An 11,589-nucleotide genomic window follows, 5' to 3' on the forward strand; every position below is an offset into this window, starting at 1 on the left:
TTAACCGTCCCCCAGCTATCAAATATAGGAGCTGTTAACGACATAAATTTTGGACCCAGAGCAGATTTGAAAGAAACCTTTCTTTGACTACAGAGGTCCTAGTTGCTTCCTAAACATATTTACCAAAAGAAAATATCTTGGCTCTCTAGATTCCAACTTCTGGAAATTCGGTTGAACAGTTGTGGAGCCCAAGAGCTGAACTGACCTCCTCAGCCAGCGTGAAGATAGTAAGCCCACCTTCACAGAAGACTAGTGCTTCATGTGGAACAGAGTTGCCACCCCCAACCAAAGCTTTGTGACATAATCAAGGCCCTACTTATGTCATAAAACTCCTCCTAGCCAGGTTTCTTCCCTACTAACCCCCAGAAATATCCAGCATACAGGTCCTAAAATGCTGCTCATACAGCCCCATGAAGACCCAAAATAAAAACCCCAATCTTCCTCCCAATTACTTGAGTCATATTTTCCAAGTAACTCAACCCCTTTATGTGTTTTTTTTTTTCTGTAAAATAATTTTTGGTCTGAGTCAACAACTCACATGAATGTTTTTTTTTTCCTAGCTCCAATGTCCTCATTGGTTATTTTCTATTGATTTTTCCATTACTTCATAATAATAATTATCAAACTTTCCACTTCTCTTCCTCCTCCCACATTCTTCTTGCTCCGCAAATAAGCCTCTCCACTCAAACACCAGTCCAAATAGAGGGCAGGGTACTTTGAGCTGTGGGAAGTCCAAGCCCACCCTTCATCCATCCAGATTTAGCAAGGTATGCATCCACAAAAAATATGATCACAAAAAGCCAGTGTATGATATGCAGACAATTGCAAGTGCCATTATCTTTGGCTTCTCCGTCTGCCCCAATTGTCAGCCACATTCACAGCTTCCAGTTTGATCCCATGTTCTTTCATTCCCAGGTCACTGGATTAGTTGAAATCCCCTTAGTTCAGGCACAGTGTCTCATAGTGTGGACCAAGCCCTTATATTCCTGACATCCTTGCTCTTTTTCTCCATCCATCTGCTCTTCCACTGGAGCTTGGAAGCTCCATCTAGTTTTCTGATTTTGACCCTGACTTGATCTCCATCATTTGCCAAACAAAAGTTCCATGGTGGTTTTCAAGATAGTCAGTCATCAGTCTGACTATGGGACAAGGCACACATAGTTCCTAGGGACATGTCACAGTGTGGTCAACTTCTCCTCCCTGCTTACGTAACTAGAGACGGTCACCCTATGGCCTTCTGAGAACCACTCGAGAGATATCGATCTTGACATCCCCAGAATGGCCCCATAAATTGAGATATCATCAGTGTATGTGCACTAACTTGTGTGTTTGTGTGTGTGTATTTAAATCACAATAACAAATGGATTGTAATATTGAAGTTTCTTCTCATCTTGAGAAGAATATTTGCTACAGAAACACTCTCACAGTAATAGTGAGAGTGTAAACTATCTAAGAAAGGAGAAATAACTGGAGGAATCCCCCAGGAGTTAGGCTCAGTGTCCCAGGAATTACGCCCAAGGAAAGTCAATGAACTCAGTGATAGAAGATACAACCCAGGCTAAATAAAACCCTAAATCATTTAGGTGGAACATGAGATACTGTTACAACAGGTACAAGATGTCTAAAATGCCTGGACTGGAACATAAGGGGAACACAATGACGTGGAGCTGAGAGTGCATGGCAAAACTGATTGGATCTGGCAAAAATTATGTAAGCATACCAAGGAAACCACCAGTGGGAAAAAACCCTAAGAAATCTGTATGACAACATATCATGTTGAACATAATGAGATTTATAGACAAAGGAAAGATCTCAATTATGTCACTGTCACACAGGTGATGATGAACCAGTTCCATCGTAGAGTGACTCCCTGCTGTCTTTAAGATAACCTGTCAATTCTGTCTAGTCAGTTACAATGAAATTTGCATTAATTGCACAGATTAACTATCAGCATCATTTACTGCACAATCAAAGGCAAGGCAAAGAAATCATAGACATGTTGTTGAATGCTGATGATGTTATTGGGAGTTTTGATGGGTTTTTTTCTTAAAGGGAAATCATCGGTGACTCTCATGCATGAAGCAGATCCTTTCTCTGTGATGTTACCTGAATAGCCACTGAGATACCAGCCCATTGAGTTGTGGTCTCTCTCTCTTTTAAAAAGCACCTTCTACCTTCAGCTTGATCTCTTGCTTGAGCATCCCTTCCGGCTACTAGGCTCCTTTTCTGATCCTGCAGAGGGCTTTTGTCAGGTATTGTGATCTCTAAGTTTTTCCCCTTTCAAGAACTAATCATTCTATTAATCACAATTCTAAACTGCTGTGGGAGTTTGTTTGTGACTTATGCCTTCACATGTGATACAAGCGACCTGTGTATAGGGTCTTCTCTCTGTTCATGTGGGGAAGGCATGGCAGCAGGAGTAGATGGCTGCTCATTCTCTGTAAGGAAATCAGTAAACAGTGGGCACCAAGTACAAGGATGTCCTGAAATATTAAGTCTTGTCCTTTCAAGGCCCCAAAGCCTCCAGCTAGGTTCAGCGTCACGACAATCTCCAAAACCCACTGAGCATGAAGTATTCAGAACCAGAAGCCTGTGTGTGCCATATCACATAAATTCATCGTGAGTACACCAATCTGTTTTTTTTAATTCTAAATTATTTTCTTCCATCAGAACGATCTATATTACCAATTAACCAAATTTGCTGCATCTTTGGTGTCCTAGAATTGCTTTAAATTGTTGCTGGGACAGTTTTACAAACCTTCCTGTGCTGTTATGAGACCTTAAGGGGACAGCACTTATTTTAGAAATCAAAGGCAGTAGGTTCAATTCTATGGTTAGCTGTTAGCTAGACACTGGAAGGATGGATTTGACTAAGAAAGGGAGACAGCATACATGGAGGCAGGTAACCTTTCCTTTGCAAAATGACCCATTTTGAGGCCTTACTTCAGGCTCTTCTCCTAATCTTGGTTTTTTTATTAGTTTAGGAGAAGAATTAAAACTCCATTTACAGTATCTGTAAACCGGAATGAGTTAAGTATGTGTGACCAACTTGATTTCTGCCTGTCTGTCAACAGGGCCAGAGTTCAGGGGCATCTGATGCATAGCACAGGAATGTCAGCCATCAATCTCTGGTCCACCTAACTCTACAGCATTAGAGTTGTCATGGTTGCTCATCTGATCTTCATCATATGATCTCCATCCACAGAGATGTCAGATAAATCCTCCCCTGAGAGTGCAAGTTCTTTACAAATGAAAGATTATACAACAGAAGACACATGGGAGATTTATATGGGCAAGCTGTTGAAAGGATAAAGTGACAGAAGAAGTTTATTGATTAATTAAAGAAAGAATCCGCTTCAGCTGATAGGTTAGAACATAGGTAGGTGGAGTAAACAAAATAGAATGCCGGGAGGAAGAGGTAGTGAGCTCAGAGAAGCCATGCTCCCCTCTCCCCGGCAGATGCCATAGCTCTGCTCTCTGAGGCAGATGTCGATGCAGCCAGCCACATTGTCAGACATGCTGAATTTTTCCTGGTAAGTGCAACTCGTTATACTACACTGATTATTAGAAATGGGTTAAAATGCTGAATCTAATGGGCCAGTAGTGTTTAAAAGAATACAGTTTTTGTGTATTTATTTCAGGCATAACCTTCATGCGGCCATGGTGCTGGGGACACAGCCTCGCTGCTCAAATAACTACAGAATGGCTTGCAGCCTTGTGGACAACTGAATCCACTGAAAGCCTGAGAAAGCTTGGGAAAGAGTAAAGCATGTTTTCTTGGTAGCAGCGATTTCTTGGTCTGCTCTGCTTGCTAGAAGAAAGCAAGGGCTCTCATCTAAAAGAGGCTTGCTGACTCAGCTTCAGCTGCAAAACCCTGCAGCCCTTAAGAGGTCCTGCCACAAAACAGTTAAATGGTGTTGATAAAAGCCAACTGAATGCTTGTATGTTTTCAGCAGTAGCAGGAAAAAAAAAACTGTGTTGTTTTAAAATGCCAGCTTTCTGGGCCATCCTGCATGGGCAAACTCTGACTGTTTGAGGAAAAAGGGCCAGCTACAGAGAGAGGGCTTGAGTGTTGTCTGTTGCAGCCTCTTTGATGGCAAGGACCTTGAAACACTGTAGACTTGTGGCACTGAATGCGGCTCTGTTCGGTACCTCAGCCACAAGGTTGGAATGGCAGAAAGCTAAGGAATGGGCTACATCTGGCCAGCAAAGCCACGGCTTTAGTCCTACTGAGATTGCTTGGTAAATGAAAGACTCATGTGGTCAGTAAAACAGAGAGAGAAATAGAGTAAAGAGAGATTCAAAGACAAAGAAAATTTTAACTGATTTACAGTGTGTTAAAAATATGTGCAGGCTAAAATTTGAAGTTCTTAAAGTTAAAAAAAAGGAAGAGAGTTGTTGGGTGTGGTAGGACACACCTGTAAACCCAACACATGGGAGGCAGAGGGAGATTGACCTCTGTACCTTCAAGGTGAGGTAGCACACGCCTTTAATACCAGTGCCTTGAAGGCAGAGACAAACAGATCTTTTGAGTTCAATGTGTAGTAGCATACACCTTTAATCCCAATGCCTGAAAGGCAGAGAGAGGCAGATCTCTGAGACTTCAAGGACAGACAGGTATACAGAGTTATTCCAGGTCAAAGATACAGAGAACCTGTCTCAAAAGGCAAAAAAATAAAAAGGAAAATAATCAAAATAGTGGTTAAATTGAAGCGCACAAAGATGGAAAATTCACAGCGAATTTTGATATTGTATGCTATTATGCTCTTTTTGAATCATTTGAATTTTGAGGCAGTAGCAATAGCTGCTAAAAGATGTTTCTTTATAAAAGCTGCTGAAATAATCCAACATAGATATTTTGAAAATGCCTTGACTTTGAAATTTGGATCTATGGACATGATGCTTTGGAAAGGAGTTTCTATTTTGTTTTCACAGAGGGTGATAGTCTGTGGATGCCTCTATCCTAATATGGTAGGATGGACCACGCCCTACTTAAAGGTTGCTGTGAACACCTTTAAAAAATTGCTTCGCTCAACTGCCAACTGAGATCAATCAATAATGATGCCACCATTCAGCAGGAAGCATTTTGGAGAGAAAAAACTGCACCCACATCCCCAAATATGGCTTATAAACGTTCTTTTACATTTAAAGTGGGATGTGATATAGATATGAATATTTGCATTAGTATAGATTTTGCTTTTCTGATAGAGATTTTAGGTCAATTGTGTTATATGTATATGCATTTTTGATCTTAATTAAGGTATTGTGATTGTGTAGTTCATTTAAAAATATAATGTATATAGGTTATTAATGGATAGTCATTAATAATAGTCAAGTTTGTAGTCATGTTAGTTAGATTTTCTAGCTACATAGATATATATATTTCAGTTAGATAGGCATTATTCATATCTCTCTAGACTACAAAATAGGCTATTTAATGTTTTAGTACCTTAGGGTTTTTCATGACAGTGAGACACTCTACTCTTGGCAGCACATATCTACTTCAGGAAGAAGATGGGCATCACAGAGGATCCTTATGGAGTTTGATAGCCATTTGGGGAAGAAACTGCTCTTGCCTGGATTGTTGCATAAACTGTACACAGAAAACACTCAGAGAGAGGACTACTGAACTTGCCTAAAGGCGAGATGATCTTTTCGTGTTCCTGATTCAGGAAAGGGTCAGCAAAACATTCTTCAAGACAAGCAGATAGTGACTTCCTTTGAAATTATCTGCTTCATGGAAATGTCTGCTGGAAACTATGGGCCTGTAGGCTGAGGATGGAAACACCAACGGTACAGAGGTACTTTGGGTGACTGTCCAGGCAGCGAGATGTCTCTGTCATTTCTAGAGTTTGAAAATGGCTTACTTTTTGTTTGCTTAGGTAATACTGTATTATCCTGGAGTCTCTGATGGAATTGAAGAATAGATAGACAGTTATAGTTTTCCATTGTTATGATAAAAGATAAAATAGATGTAAATATTGTAACTGTAATTCTTGCTTGATAACTGTTTTGTTATATGTAATTTTGCTATGTTAAAATTAAAGATTCCGTTTTTGTTTAAACAGAAATAGGAGTAATGATGGAGTATAGGTCATTGGTTAATTAAATAAAGAAACTGTTTGGCCTGCAAGGTTAGAACATAGGTGGGTGGAATAAACATAAGAGAATGCTGGGAGGAATAGGAATTGAGCTAAGAGATGCCATGCACCTCTCCCATGGGCAGAAATGGTAGCTCTGCACTCTGAGGCAGATGGCGATACAGCCAGCCACCAGGTCAGACATGCTAAATCTTTCCTTCTAAGCGCACCTCGTGCTGCAACATAAATTATTAGACATGGGTTAAGAGGCCTAAAATAATGAGGCAGGCAGTGTTGAAATGAATAGTTTTGTGTTGTTATTAAGGGGCATAACCTTACAAGGCGGCCCCATGGGGATGCAGCCCTGCTGCTCAAATTTCTACAATCAAGGGGGAAATGGAAGAAGGGAAGAAAGAAGAGAGAGAGACAAGGAAGAATGGATGAATTCAATCATTCATTGGAAAAATGAGTGAACCAATGAATGAGGAGACCTAGTAGGAAAAAATGTGCTGCATTCCCTCAGAGAGTCAGGTCAAATTAAGGATTGACAAGGTTTTCCACTAAGGAGGAGGCTTATTCCATTTTACCTTCTTTGTGCTCCAGGCCCACCCACAAGAGTGATGATGAGGACAGGGAGAAGAAGAGGAGAGGGTGTACCAGAATTCCCTGGTACAATTTCTCACCCAAATTGTAGCCAAATCACCTGACCTGGGACAGCTTATCTACATGCTGGACCCTAACTCCCAGTTTGACAACTCTAACATTTTAACCAAGTTTGTGAAGATGAAGGAACCAAAAATAGCCCAGTCACAGGATGGCAGGTTCCTTACAGGATGGGAGTCAGACATCAGTACCATACAGGTGTTTGGCGGTTTGATGGGTGTGTGGGGTCTTTGCCAGACTCCACCTAGCATCCTGGATTCCCTACTTTACTGATATTATGGAGTTGGGTGCATTCATCATATGTGTGCATGTCACACACTAGTGGGCATCATATGTACATGTTTATCCTGTGTGTGGGTGAGTGTGTTCATGAGTTTTATAGCCCAAGTACTACAGAACATGATCAATGAAAGGGAACACTGTTTCCAAGATATGTCAGGGCAATTATTTAAATGAACTGACAAGGGTTGGATGGCATGGATAAGACCTATGAGAGTTCAAGGCATACCGAATCCAGGCATGACAAAGTAGGTGGCAGACAGAATTCTGGCAAAACTAAGTAGGTAGCTTGATGTCCAACTTGCTGGAGAAGAGCAACTGAGCGGAGACACTTTTCACTAAGCTACATGCTCTAGTGGAGATCAAACATCCTTTGACTTACAGCCAGTACGAATTAAACCATTCATCAAATGAAACCTAATTTTCTCTGATTTTGAGTATACATTTGTGTCCCTTCCTGATTAATCTACTCTTTATCCTCTTAAGTCCCAATACCTCACGCTGATCTCGGTCACATCTTTCCATTTGACATGGTTTTCCCTCAAGCTTCATACCGCCCCGAGATCATACAACTTTTTGTCTCCTCTCCACTGCTTCCTTGACAGCCATCTTGTCCTTTACCACACCACGCATCCCCAGTCCTTTACTCTCCAAGCGGAAAAGACCATAATTCCTGCTTTGTTTTGAGGCATGTATTTCTGTGATGCCCCATCCACCAAACACAATCCATCATTGACCAAATAACACAACATGTTAACAAATTTTTATTCTTTGAGAAAGAATAATCCATTGGAAAAGATACCAGGATTCATAGAAGACCTGAGGTATCTCTGAAAAAACACATTCCCAAAGAGAGCATTAAGTCTGCCCCTCAAAATTTGAGAATTTCACTTTAACAGATCTTCACCAAATCATAGACATAGATATGGAAGTCATTATCAAACTTGATGAAATACACAGAAGGTTTGTTGGGAACTTGGCAAATAATTTTACCTATCTCTTGGGTTCCATCTTTTTTGTTGTACTGCACTCTTTTGCCCTCCAAGGAATCCCTGCCTAATTCCAAAGTCACCTCTACTGGAGGACATTCAGGCGTGATGTGGAGGTTGCCTTCAATGGAATCATCATGATGGTGGTAAAGGTACAGGACCGGATCATTCTCGTTGACAATGTAGAAACAGATCGTTATGGCCTGCACCTCATCTGGGACCACGCCACTCCACTCTTCCTTAGAGCCTGGCAGATGTGGAGGTTGCCTTCCAGGTAGTCATCCAGGAGGTGGTAAATGTACAAGACCGGATCTTTCTTGTAGGTAATATAAAACCAGGTCTTCATGATTGGTACCTCTTCTAGGACCATCCCGTTCCAGTCATTCTTAGAGCCATTTGTGCCCATGAATGTATATTTCACTGCTCTGCCAACTATGGTGTTTGAGAGATGAGTGTCTGTCACCTGAGGAAATGGCACATTATTAGGCAGGATCTTCAGGTTTAAAATCCTTTCATCACTTTGAAGCTCCAAGCCATAGACACAATCAATCCCATCATATTTCAACAAATAGAGAGAGGGATATGTTGGCAGTTGATCTAGAATGATGGCTTTCCAATGGGTGACTGGTTCATTGGCTTCCTTCCAGCCATGAGAAATTCTGCGGCCAACAATATTCTCCAGGGCCTCAAAAGGCTTACTAAGTTTTTGCTTCTGGAGCGATGGCCCATTCTTCTTCTGGAGATGTGGCATGCAACTCATACTAAGAGGCATCTTCATCGTGGCGGGAGACTTTCTGTTATAGGCCACAGCACTCCTGTTCCACTGTCTCTTGGCTCTGTTTCTGTGCTTGGGCTTCATAGCTGCCAATCTCCGCATAGGAAGAACTCTTCAGTTTAAATCAGACACAAAGTGGTTTCCTCCACCATAAGTGCCTGCAAGGATAAGAAGGTGAGCATGTGAGGTCAAGGCTCTTTTTAGGAATAACTTTGGAGCAGATGAAAAAGGCAGGGCTGAATAGATTTGGATACCTAAATGGAATATGTTCTTAAGAAATTTATAGGAAAATTATCAAACTCTTGTCTACAGCTCAGTATATGTGTATCAGAGACATATTCCTGCTGCAAAATGCAATTGACCTCTACTGAGAAACCTACTTCCTGACTTACTATATCAATGACAGAGGAAGCTATGTCTATACCTAAAGTGAGAAAGAAATATCTGAACAGATGGCAAAGAATTCAAAGAACAGCCACTCCTCTCCTTACCACTCAAGCTACTGGTTAGTTGGCTGATATAACCACCTGCCCAAGGTCATGGCACTCCAGTCCACTGGCTCTCTCTATTGTGTCTCCTGATCCAGATCCAGGTTGATTACATAAAGATATTCTGTATCTTCATTAGAGAAGTGAGTACTGTGAGTCAAACTGCCAAAAGAAAGAAACATTAATCTGTGCAACAGCACCTATTAGAAATAATTATCTTTTAAAACACATAGGGACAAATAGGATCTTTGCCATTTAAGTGGACTGAGGAATTGGACATTTTTAGCAAAGATAGAGTGGGGAGAATACCTGACATTAACCGTCCCCCAGCTATCAAATATAGGAGCTGTTAACGACATACATTTTGGACCCAGAGCAGATTTGAAAGAAACCTTTCTTTGACTACAGAGGTCCTAGTTGCTTCCTAAACATATTTACCAAAAGAAAATATCTTGGCTCTCTAGATTCCAACTTCTGGAAATTCGGTTGAACAGTTGTGGAGCCCAAGAGCTGAACTGACCTCCTCAGCCACCGTGAAGATAGTAAGCCCACCTTCACAGAAGACTAGTGCTTCATGTGCAACAGAGTTGCCACCCCCAACCAAAGCTTTGTGACATCATCAAGGCTCTACTTATGTCATAAAACTCCTCCTAGCCAGGTTTCTTCCCTACTAACCCCCAGAAATATCCAGCATACAGGTCCTAAAATGCTGCTCATACAGCCCCATGAAGACCCAAAATAAAAACCCCAATCTTCTTCCCAATTACTTGAGTCATATTTTCCAAGTAACTCAACCCCTTTATGTGTTTTTTATTTTTCTGTAAAATAATTTTTGGTCTGAGTCAACAACTCACGTGAATGTTTTTTTTCCTACCTCCAATGTCCTCATTGGTTATTTTCTATTGATATTTCCATTACTTCATAATAATAATTATCAAACGTTCCACTTCTCTTCCTCCTCCCACATTCTTCTTGCTCCGCAAATAAACCTCTCCACTCAAACACCAGTCCAAATAGAGGGCAGGGTACTTTGAGCTGTGGGAAGTCCAAGCCCACCCTTCATCCATCCAGATTTAGCAAGGTATGCATCCACAAAAAATATGATCACAAAAAGCCAGTGTATGATATGCAGACAAGTGACAGTGCCATTATGTTTGGCTTCTCCGTCTGCCCCAATTGTCAGCCACATTCAGAGCTTCCAGTTTGATCCCATGTTCTTTCATTCCCAGGTCACTGGATTAGTTGAAATCCCCTTAGTTCAGGCACAGTGTCTCATAGTGTGGACCAAGCCCTTATATTCCTGACATCCTTGCTCTTTTTCTCCATCCATCTGCTCTTCCACTGGAGCTTGGAAGCTCCATCTAGTTTTCTGATTTTGACCCTGACTTGATCTCCATCATTTGCCAAACAAAAGTTCCATGGTGGTTTTCAAGATAGTCAGTCATCAGTCTGACTATGGGACAAGGCACACATAGTTCCAAGGGACATGTCACAGTGCGGTCAACTTCTCCTCCCTGCTTAAGTACCTAGAGAGGGTCACCCTATGGCCTGAGAACCACTCGAGAGATATCGATCTTGACATCCCCAGAATGGCCCCATAAATTGAGATATCATCAGTGTAAGTGCATTAACTTGTGTGTGTTTGTGTGTGTGTATTTAAATCACAATAACAAATGGATTGTAATATTGAAGTTTCTTCTCATCTTGAGAAGAATATTTGCTACAGAAACACTCTCACAGTCATAGTGAGAGTGTAAACTATCTAAGAAAGGAGAAATAACTGGAGGAATCCCCCAGGAGTTAGGCTCAGTGTCCCAGGAATTACACCCAACGAAAGTCAATGAACTCAGTGATGGAAGATAAAACCCAGCCTAAATAAAACCCTAAATCATTTAGGTGGAACATGAGATACTCTTACAACAGTTACAAGAGGTCTAAAATGCCTGGACTGGAACATAAGGGGAACACAATGACGTGGAGCTGAGAGTGCATGGCAAAACTGATTGGATCTGGCAAAAATTATGTAAGCATACCAAGGAAACCACCAGTGGGACAAAACCCTAAGAAATCTGTATGACAACATATCATGTTGAACATAATGAGATTTATAGACAAAGGAAAGATCTTAATTATGTCACTGTCACACAGGTGATGATGAACCAGTTCCATCGTAGAGTGACTCCCTGCTGTGTTAAAGATAACCTGTCAATTCTGTCTAGTCAGTTACAAGGAAATTTGCATTAAGTGCACAGATTAACTATCAGCATCATTTACTGCACAATCAAAGGCAAGGCAAAGAAATCATAGACATGTTG

The sequence above is a fragment of the Microtus pennsylvanicus genome, assembly GCF_037038515.1.
Source record: "Microtus pennsylvanicus isolate mMicPen1 chromosome Y unlocalized genomic scaffold, mMicPen1.hap1 SUPER_Y_unloc_3, whole genome shotgun sequence".
Taxonomy (NCBI): domain Eukaryota; kingdom Metazoa; phylum Chordata; class Mammalia; order Rodentia; family Cricetidae; genus Microtus; species Microtus pennsylvanicus.